Genomic DNA, 8161 nt, shown 5'->3' on the forward strand with positions numbered 1-8161 from the left:
TGTGAGATGGGTAGTTTGCAAATATTTTCTCCAGTTCTGTGGGTTCTCTCTTCATTTTGCTAATTGTTTCTTTTGCTGTGCAGAAGCTTTTTAACTTGATGTGACCCCATTTGTCCATTTTTGTTTTGGTTGCCTGTGCTTGTGGGGTATTACTCAAGAAATTTTTGCCAGACCAATGTCCTGGAGAGTTTCCTCAATGTTTTCTTGCAGAAGTTTCATAGTTTGAGCTCTTAGATCTAAGGCTTTAATTCATTTTGATTTGATTTTTGTAGATGGTGAGAGATAGGAGTCTAGTTTCATTCTACTACATATGGATATTCAGTTTTCCTACCATCATTTATTGAAGACACTCTTTCCCAGTGTATGTTCCTGGCACCTTTGTCAAAAATGAGTTTCCTGTAGGTGCGTGGATTTGTATCTGAGTTCTCTATTCTGTTCCATTGGTTTTTGTGTCTGGTTTTACACCAGCACCATGCTGGTTTGGTTACTATAGCTGCGTAATATAACTTGAAGTCAGCTAATGTGATTCCTTCAGTTTTGTTCTTTTTGCTTAGGATAGCTCTTGCTATTCCGTGTCTTTCATGGTGCCACATAAATTTTAGGATTTTTTTTCTATTTCTGAATGAATGTCATTGGTACTTTGATAGGGATTGTACTGAATCTGTAGATTGCTTTGGGTAATATGGACATTTTAATGACATGGATTATTCCAAACCATGAACATAAAATATCTTTACGTTTTTGATATCTTCTTCAATTTTGTTCATTAGTGTTTTATAGTTGTTATTATAGAGATTGTTCACTTCTTTGATTAATTCCTAATTTTATTTGTGGCTATTATTAATGGGATTACTTTTATTGTTTTGGTTTTTGTTTTTTGAGATGGAGTCTTGCACTGTCGCCCAGGCTGGAGTGCAGTGGCGCAATCTTGGCTCACTGCAGCCTCCGCCTCCCGAGTTCAAGTGATTCTCCTGCCTTAGGCTCCCGAGTAGCTGGGATTACAGGCGCCCACAGCCACGCCCAGCTAATTTTTTGTATTTTTAGTAGAGATGGGGTTTCACTATGTTGGTCAGGTTGGTCTCAAACTCCTGACCTTGTGATCTACCCTCCTCGACCTACCAAAGTGCTGGGATTACAGGCGTGAGCCACTGCGCCCGGCCGGGATTACTTTTATTTCTTTTTCAGATTGTTCACTGTTGGCATATAGAAATGCTATTGATTTTTGTATGTTGATTTTGTATCCTGCAACTTCACTGAATGTGTTTATCAGTCCTAATAGATTTTTTATGGTGACTTTAGTTTTTTTCAAATATAAGATCATATCATCTACAAAAAGGATAGTTTGACTTCTTTCTTTCTAATTTGGATGCCTTTTATTTCTCTTGTCTGATTACTCCAGCTAGGACTTCCAGGACTATGTTGAATAACAGTGGACATCCTTGTTATGTTCCAAATCTTAGAGGACAGGATTTCGGTTTTTCCCCATTCTTGTTACTTGTTATTGGTCTGTTCAGATTTTGTATGTTTTCATGGCTCAATCCTGGTAGGTTGTATGTCTCTAGGAATTTGTCCATTTCTTCTGGACTTTTCAGTTTATTGACATATAGTTGCTCATAATAGCCTCTGATGATCCTTTGAATTTCTGCAGTATCGGTTGTGATGTCTCCCTTTTCATATCTGATTTTATTTATTTGGATCTTCTTGTTTTTTCTTAGTCTGGCTAAAGGTTTGTCAATTTTGTTGAACTTTTCAAGAAAACCAACTTTTGCTTTCATTGATCATTTGTATTGTTTTCTTTATTCCAATTTCATGTATTTCTGCTCTGATCTTTATTATTTCGTATCCTCTACTAATTATGGGTTTGGTTTGCTCTTGCTTTTCTAGTTCTTTAAGATGCATCATTGGATTGTTTATTTAAAGTTTTTCTCTTTTTTTGATGTAGGCACTTATAGCTATAAACTACTTAGTATTGCTTTTGCTGTAGCCCATAGGTTTTGGTATGTTGTATTTCCATTACCATTTGTTTCAAAAAATTTTTCAATTTCTTTCTTAATTTCTTCATTGACCCACTGGTCATTCAGGAGCATATTGTTTGATTTCCACGTATTCGTATAGTTTCCAAAATTTTTCTTGTTATTGATCTCTAGTTTTATTCCATTGTGGTCAGAGAAGATGCTTGATACTATTTCAGGTTTTTTTTTAAATGTTATAAGACTTATTTTATGACCAAACATATGCTCTATCCTTGAGAATGATCTATGTGCTGAGGAAATGAATGTGTAGACTGTAGCTGTTGGATGAAATGTTCCGTAAATATCTGTAAGGTTCATTTGGTCTATAGTACAGAACAAGTCCAGTGTTTCTTTGTTGATTTTCTCTCTAGAAGATCTGTCCAGTGCTGCAGGTAGGGTGTTGAAGCCTCCAGCTATTACTGTATTGGGGCCTATCTCTCTCTTTAGCTCAAATAGTAATTGTTATGTCCTCTTGCTGAATTGACTCCTTTATCATTATATAGTGACCTTCTTGCTCTCTTCTTACAGTTTTTATCTCAAAATCTATTTTATCTGATATAAGTATAGCTACTGCTGCTTTTTATTGGTTTCCATTGGCATAGAACATATTTTTCCATCCCTTTATTTTCAAGCTGTATGTATCTTTGCAGGTGAAGTGTGTTTCCTATAAGCAACTGATAATTGGTTCTTCTTGTTGTTATCATTTATCCATTCAGCCACTCTGTCTTTTTGTTGTTGTTGTTGAGATGGAGTTTCACTCTTGTCGCCCAGGCTGGAGTGCAATGGCACGATCTCAGCTCACTGAAACTTTCGCCACGTGGGTTCAAGCAATTCTCCTGCCTCAGCCGCCAGAGTAGCTGGGATTACAGGCACCCACCACCATGCCCAGCTAATTTTTATATTTTTTAGTAGAGACGGGGTTTCACCATGTTGGCCACGCTAGTCTTGAACTCCTGACCTCAGGTGATCCGGCCACCTCGGCCTCCCAAAGTGCTGAGATTACAGGCATGAGCCACTGTGCCCGGCCCACTCTGTCTTTTGATTGGAGAGTTTAGTCCATTCACATTCAATGTTATTATTGATAAGTAACGACTTACTCCTGCCATTTTGTTATGTGTTTTCTGGTTGTTTTGTGGTCTATTCATCCTTCTTTCTTTCTTTCCTTTTTTCCTTGCAGTGAAGATGATTTTCTCAGGTTATATGATTTTGTTTCTTGCTTTTCATTTTTTGTGTACCTGCTGTATATTTTTTGGTGTTAGTTGCCATGAAGTTTGCCAATACTATCTTGTAACCCATTATTTTAAGCTGATAACAACTAAACACTGTTTACATAAACAAACACATGAGCAAAAAGAAAAGTATTAATGAAGATTCTATGCCTTAGGTTCATACTTCTGCTTTTTAACTTTTTGTTGTTTCTATTTATATCTTACTATGTCTTGAAACGTTGTTGTAGTTATGATTTTTGATTGGTTCTTCTTTTGTCTTTCTACTTAAGATAAGAGTACTTAGGCTGGGCATGGTGGCTCATGCCTGTAATCCCAGCACTTTGGGAGGCCAAGGGGGGCAGATCATGAGGTCAGGAGATCGAGACCATCCTGGCTAACACAGTGAAATCCCGTCTCTACTAAAAATACAAAAAAATTAGCCAGGCGTAGTGGCAGGTGCCTGTAGTCCCAGCTACTTGGGAGGCTGAGGCAGGAGAATAGCGTGAACCCGGGAGGCGGAGTTTGCAGTGAGCCGAGATCGTGCCACTGCACTCTAGCCTGGGCAACAGAGCGAGACTCCATCTCAAAAAAAAAAAAAAAAAAAAGATAAGAGTACTTTACACACTATAGTTACAGTGTTATAATATTCAGTGTTTTTCTGTGTGCTTACTATTATCAGTGAGTTTTGCACCTTCAGATGATTTCTTATTGTGGCCGGATCACCTGAGGTCAGGAGTTCAAGACTAGCATGGCCAACATGATGAAACCCTGTCTCTACTAAAAAATTCATTAACGTCTTTTTCTTTCTGACTGAAATACTCCCTTTAGCATTTCTTATAGGACAGGTCTGGTGTTGATGAAATTCTTCAGCTTTTATTTGTCTGGGAAAATCTTCATTTCTTCTTCATGTTTGAAGGATATTTTCACCGGATATACTATTCTAGGGTAAAAGCTGTTTCTCTTCAGCACTTTAGATATGTCATGCCACTTTCTCCTGGCCTAAAACAGTTCCACCGAAATGTCTGCTGCCAGATGTATTGGAGTGAATCTATAGGTTATTTATTTATTTTTTCTTATTGTTTTTAGGATCCTTTCTGCATATTGACCTTTGGGAGTTTGATTATTAAATGCCTTTAGGTTAAATCTGCTTGGTGTTTTATAACCATCTTGTACTGGAACACCGATATCCTTCTCTAAGTTTGGGAAGATTTCTGTTATTATCCCTTTGAAGAACACCTGTCTTTTTCTCTATCTCCTCTTTAAACAATAAGTCTTAGATTTGCCCTTTTGAGGCTTTCTAGATCCTGTAGACATGCTTCATTTTTTTAACTTTTTTTTTGTCTTTTCTGACTGTGTATTTTCAAATAGCCCATCTTCAAACTCACTAATTCTTTCTTCTGCTTGATCAAGTCTGCTACTAAAAAACTCTGATGCATTCTTCAGTATGCATATTGCATTTTTCAGCTCCAAAATTTCTGCTTGATTCTTTTTTAATTATTTCAAGCTCTTTGTTAAATTTATCTGATAGAAATCTGAATTCCTTCCCTCTGATACCTTGAATTTAATTGAGTTTTCTCAAAACAGCTATTTCAAATTATCTGCCTGAAAGGTTACTTATTTCAGAGTCTCGGGGCCTTGCGAGAACATAATCCATAACCTGGGAGTGGTTACAGCAGGCTCTGGGCAAGACTCAGTGCTGTACTGGCTTCAAATGTGACCCAGCATAGTTCTAGTGGTGGTGGCCACATGGTGCTTGTGTCCCTCCACCCCCAGCTTCAGGTGGCTCAGCACAGACCGTGAGAGAGAGATTGCATTTGTTTCAGAGAAAGTAAGGGGAAAAAACCAAGAGTTTCTGCCTGTTAATCCAGAGAATTCTTTCAGATCTTGTCCAAGATTGGTCTCTGGTGCCTTGTTTAGTTCATTTGATGAGGTCATGTTTTCCTGGATGGCCTTGATACATGTAGATGTTCACCTGGGGATTTGATGAGTTTGGTATTTATTGTAGTCTTCACAGTCTAGGCTTGTTTGAACCTGTCCTTCTTGGGAAGACTTTTCAGATATTCAAAAAGACACGGGTGTTGTGATCTAAGCTGTATCTGATTTAGGGACATCCTAAGCCCAGTAATTCTGTAGCTCTTGCAGACTCGTAGAAGAATCAACCTTGATTGTCTTGGACAAGATCTGAAAGAATTATCTGTATTACCGGGCAGACTCTTTTCTTCTCTTACTTTCTCCCAAACAAATGGAGTCTCTCTCTCTCTCTCACTGTCTGCTCAGCCACCTGAAGCTGGGGGTGGAGTGAGACCAGCACCCTGTGGCCACCACCACTAGGACTATGTTGGGTCACGTTTGAAGCCAACATAGCACTGAGTCTTGTCCAGGGCCTCCTATAACCATTCCCAGGCTCAAAGCCCTGGGGCTCTACAATCAGCAGGTGGTAAAGCCATCTGGGCTTATGTCTTTCCCTTCAGGCTGGTGAGATCTCCTAGACCCCAGGTGGGTCCAGAGGTGCCACCAGGGAGTCAGGGGCTAGAATCAAAACCTTTAGAAATCTATCTGGTGTTCTATTGTACTGTGGTGGAACTGGCACTGAAACCAAAAGATACAGTCTTTCTCATTCTTCCCTCCTCCTTCCAAAAGCAAAGGGGTCTCTACCTATGGCCACTGTCACCACAGGCCCACAGGGATACTGCCAGACTACCACCGATGTTCCCTTATGACCCAAAAGGCCTTCAGTCAGCTTGTGGTGAAGGCTGCCTGGTCTGGAACTCACCCTTCAGGGCAATGGGCTCCCCTCTGGCCCAGGGCAGGTCCAGAAATGCTGTCCAAGAGTCAAGACCTGGAATCAAAGAACACAAGAGCCTGCTTGGTGCTCTATCCCCCTGTGACCGAGTTGCTACCACAGGTGCAAGACAAGGACCCCTTTACTTTTCCTTCTGCCTTTCTCAAATGGAAAGAGTCTCGCCCCATAGCCACCACAGCTGGGAATGTACTGAGTCTCACCTGAAGCCAGCAAGTCTCTGAGGCTCACCCAAGGCCCTTGACATGGTACCTGAGTGTCACTGCTGGTTATTCAAGGCCCAAGGGCTCTTCAGTTAACAGGTGATGAATGCTGCCAAGACTGGGTCCTTCTCTTCAAGGCAGTAGGTTCTCTTCTGGCCTAGGATGTGTCTATGTGTCTAGCAATGTCATCCAGGAGCTAGGGCCTGGAAAGGGGCCTCGTGACTCTAACCAGTGCCCTATCCTGCTGTGGCTGAGCTGGTACCCAAGATGCAAGATAAAGCCTTCCTCAATCTTCCCTCTCCTCTCCTCAAGCAGAGGGAAGTGGTATCTTTTAGAGCTATGAGCTGTGCAGCTTGAGGCTAGGGGAACGGTGATGCCAGCATTCCTTAGCTGCCCCAGCTGGTGTATCAGTAGGTCACGTGCCCCCTAGTCCGCTGTCTATTGATCCAGTTCAGCATGAGGGCACTCCTAGGTGTTGCAGTCCCTGTGGCCCAGACTGTCTTTCAAGTTTATTTGCAGCCACAGAGCCCTTTAGCCCACAGGAGCAAGGCTTGTGGGAACTCAATTTCAGACCACTGGAATTGGTGATTCCGCTTTGTGTAGGGCTGGTTTCAATACTTCCTCCTTGGATGAGCCTCAGTTGAGTATGGCCCAGTTTTGTCTTCTGTTATAATAAGGCAGCATTGAGATTAATGCCTCACAGTTGCTGTGCTGTCCCTCTTCCCAGCACACAGAAACACTCTGCACCATGCTACTACTGTCGAGGGATGGGGGAAGGGTAGCACTCGTGATCCAAGACTCGTTTCTACCTCTACCTCTTCAGTGCCTCTTTCAGTAATAGAGAGTTAAAACCAGATACTTGACTGTTCACCTGATTTTTCGTTCTTATGAAGGTGCTTTATTTTGTAGATAGTTGTTAAGTTGGTGTAATTGCCAGGGAGATGATCAGTGGAGCCTTGTATTCTGCCATCTTGTTCCAACCACTAGCAACTTGGGCTTTTTAACAAAACAATATGATCACTGGAATACAGGAGGCATTCTTCCTTTCCATTGCCACCTTGTAGGATTGCCTATTGTAGAATTTTAACTGTAAGAAAGTGTTCTGAGGAGACTATAAAAGAGTAGTATTGAAAATGTTTGCTCCCCTCTGAACCAGACAAATGTATCACCATTCTCAGTCCTCAGTCAAAGGGCAGAACTGAGCTTCATGCATTTATTCTATACCCGTATGCCAGGAACTGTGCTGGGCAGAATCTACATGGGAAGGCAGATGTGGGCACACACAAATAAGGTTCAAAATCACCAAGAGGTCAACTGGAAAATGTTATCAGCCTAAGTGAGGGAGTGATTCACACTGCCAGTGACCCCTCTGGAAAGTTTTCTTGTGGAAAGTCTTTGGATGACAGTCTTCCAGTTGACAGAGAGGTACAAAGACCTGACACCAAGAAGAAATAGCATGTGAAAAGGCACAGAGGAATAAGTATCTTGGAGTGTTCAGGAAAGAACAAGAAGCTTGACGTAGCTGGAAGTCTGTAAAGGTGAGAAAAAAGAGGCAAATTAGATGCTTTTGAAGAGATGTCCAGGTGAAGCCATTTATTTGTTCATGCAAATATGTATTGAGCACATACTAGACCCAGGCCCATAGGGGACACATGGCAGTGGAAGAGGTCATAGCAGCCCAGGGAACTTGCAGCCCAGTGAAGAAGTAAGGCTTTAAAGAGACAATTAAGCATTGACCAGAATGTGGAGTTCTGAATAGTATTATCTTCTATTACTTTCAGGCTTCATAATGTAAGATAGATTAAAACTAGATTTTCTAAACCAAAAACAGAGACATAATATAATTTATCGAACTTTTAATCTTATACATCTTCCAAAGTGTGGTGTTTTCTCTGCTATTTGGCACACAACAGCAATAACAAAATACCAAGAAATAAA

General features: G+C 40.9%; 1 long non-coding RNA gene across 1 annotated transcript in view; it reads right to left on the minus strand.

Annotated features, from left to right (window-relative positions):
• LOC126933946 (uncharacterized) overlaps window positions 1–7752 on the minus strand; it is a 61155-nt gene extending 53403 nt beyond the window's left edge. The window contains exons 1-2 of the long non-coding RNA XR_007718775.1: window positions 6224–7752; window positions 5994–6059 (exon numbers count right to left, since the gene is read on the minus strand). This is a non-coding gene — a long non-coding RNA (uncharacterized LOC126933946). The remainder of the gene's footprint in view (window positions 1–5993; window positions 6060–6223) is intronic.
• Window positions 7753–8161: the final 409 nt, after the last annotated feature.

This window comes from Macaca thibetana, chromosome 13 (genome assembly GCF_024542745.1).
Source record: "Macaca thibetana thibetana isolate TM-01 chromosome 13, ASM2454274v1, whole genome shotgun sequence".
Classification (NCBI taxonomy): Eukaryota; Metazoa; Chordata; class Mammalia; order Primates; family Cercopithecidae; genus Macaca; species Macaca thibetana.